Here is a 3,091-nt window from a genome sequence, read left to right on the forward strand (position 1 = left end):
AAAAGAAAAAAGCCAGAAGTGGTGCTGTGGCTCAAGTGGTAGAGCGCTAGCCTTGAGCTGAAGAGCTGAGGGACAGCGCCCAGGCCCATCATTCAGGCCCCACAACTGGACCAAAATAATAATAATAATGTGTCAGACACTGGTATCTTAACAAGCCTGAGATCTGAGGATTGCAATTCAAAGCCAGCCTAGGGACTGCACTAAGACCCTGAGTTCAAGCCCAATAATCACCATGAGAAAAAAAAGAGAAGAAATAAAAATAAAAGAGTAAAGCACAGTGAATATCTGCCTTTGATTCTCGTGGACATTTACAATGTCAGATTTTATGAGCCTTAGCCTAGTAGTGTTAAACTGTTATTATTTCCCTTTCTTTCTTCAGAATGATGGAAGAAAAAGGAGCAGGCAATTTCCTGAACTTTCTCATTTCCTGGTTATTTCATTAGAGTCTGAAGGGAAATAGTGCCAGAAGCAGCAAACCTAAATGCAGAAATTTCTCGGAGACTCTTGGGGAAAAAGTTACCATGGTCAGTGTCTAGGCAGCAATTGGCCAGAACCTCTTAAAATGTCTTGGGAGTATGAATCATAACAGCTTTCAAGACCTTGCAATGATGCTTAACTAGATAGCCTGCCCTTCTGAGATCATTTCTGCAGTTACAAGCAGAAAGCATGAACTCTTAGTGCTTAAGATGTCTGCTACTATTTTTAAGTATTTCAAAATACTGTTTTGTTTATTCTTATTCAGACTTTATGTAAAATATAATTAATATTTTTTCTGACTAAAGTATTCAGATTCTTCATCCTTATTTTTCCTTGTTTTATTTTGTTTTCTATCAATTCTGGGGCTTGAGCTCAGAGCCCTGGGAGATGTCCCTGAGTTTTTTCTCAAGGCTAGAGTTCTATTACTTGGGCCCAGCTCCTCTGGTGTGTTTTTGGGGTTATTGGAGATAAAGAATCGTATAATCATTCCTGCTCAGCCTGGTTTCAAACCCAGATAGATTCTCCAATCTCAGGATTCTGAGTAGGTAAGGTTACAGGTGTGAGTCACCATCCACTGGCATCTGTTTTTATGATATGTTCAAGCCTGATATTTTTGATGAACATCATTAACTGATGTTCACTTCTTTGGAAACACAGGAGAAAGTTCTACTTATCAAGATTTCCAAAGTGTTTTGAGAGAATTATGTGTGGTTATTTTTTAAGTCGGCTTTGTAACCTGCTATGGTTTACTTTAGATTTCCCTGAAGAAGAGTAGCTGGAGAGGCAAGCATCAGAGAGAGAATTCTTCCTGACAGAGGCTGGATCGACCTGGATCCACACTCAGACCTGATAGTCAGAGAATGATGCAGACCATCTACCTTGGTGGAGAGTCACAGACTCTGTTGATTATACTCTACTTATTATTTTATGTAATTTCAGTCAAAGGCATTTTTGTATACAGTAAATAATGATTTTGTTGCTATCAAATGTTTAGCACTTTTACTTTTCACTGGTCATAATTTTAAGCAGGATTTCAATTACTATCTGAAGCATTAAAGGTGTTTTAAAATTGATTATAATGTTTAGTATGCCCCATTGCTAGGATTCTATGCATTCCTTCATATTCCCATCAAGGAGCTAAACATTTTCTGCTTGAGTATCTACATAAAGAAGAATTTATCAATTTTCAATTGCCTCCATTATCATAGTAGGTATCATGTGAATCAACCAAGGTAAGATGAAATCATCACGTTGTTACAAAATGAAAATGTAAAATATTGATGAAACTATGTATTAACTATACTAAAATATGCTACCTACACCAAAAATATGTTTAAAAAGACATATAAGACCCCTGTAATCCTAGCTACTCAGGAGGCTGAGATCTGAGGATCATGGTACAAACCAGCCCAGGCAGGGAAGTCCATGAGACTCTTATCTCCAAATAACCACCAGAAAACTCAAAGTAGTGCTATGGTTCAAATGGACAGCGCTCAGGCCCAGACTTCTGGCCCCACAAGCGGAAAAAAAAAAGATAAGAAAGTAAGAAGTAAACAAATGCTAGCTACGGATTAGTTTTAAGAAATGGCATATAATAAATACTTTATGACTAGAAACTTTATTTACTAATAGACTGTCATACGTCATTAAAATCATGGTGTGCCCAGCTCATGCTTATATATTTATATAAGCATATATATATATATATTTATGGCTCACCTGGTCGTGATGATTTCACTGGTTGTTAAACTCTTCAAGGGTCACAAAAATATAGGAGGAGAGTAACTGTGGGATCAGCCACGTATGAGAATATCATGTTTAACAAGACCACATAAATTCTTGTTGTATTTCCAAAATATTTACACTATCTAAAAGTAATAAATGATTAAATTCCAGAGAGCTGTGGTTCAAGGCTCTCAGGTCATCAGTTTATTTTACTCTTTTGTATTTCTCCCTTTATGAGTTACCATTATACAAAAACCTTGTTTAGTGATTGCCTAATGTTTCAAATATCATCATTGTAATATTCCGCTGTAGGTTTTTTTTCTCAACACCAAATTAGAAAAAAAATATTATTTGTTTCTGTTATAGTAGAATCTTTTCATTGGCATTTCAGATTCCCCCATTAAATTTATACTTATAAGAAACTAAACCACTTAAAATATATTCAAGAGATACAGTCTTCACTGTGATTTAATCAGATCAAAATCTTAAGACCTCCCTTAATTTTTCAAATTAATGTTTAAGTAGTTTACATTTTTAAAAATAAGATTGGAAAAATATCTAATATTCCCAATGAACCTAATATAAATTTGTGCATAGTTCTGTGTATGAGACATAATTAGAAATGACAATTTCTCCATCAGTCAAGCATAAATGGTATCATTCTTTGCCTGTGAATATAAAGATAATTTTGTCATTGTGATGATACAGAGGCTGGTTTTTAAACTCAAATTTATGTTTACTTTCAGATATCAGTGTATGCCCATTATAATTTATGGAAAACCAGAGAAATTTTTCAGGATTCATACTTCTGGGACTTTCCGATGACAAGAACATACAAATGTTTTGCTTTGTGCTCTTCTTATTTTGTTTTGTTGCTCTGCTGGTTGGA

This window comes from Dipodomys ordii, unplaced genomic scaffold (assembly GCF_000151885.1).
Source record: "Dipodomys ordii isolate 6190 unplaced genomic scaffold, Dord_2.0 Scaffold298, whole genome shotgun sequence".
NCBI classification, from domain to species: domain Eukaryota; kingdom Metazoa; phylum Chordata; class Mammalia; order Rodentia; family Heteromyidae; genus Dipodomys; species Dipodomys ordii.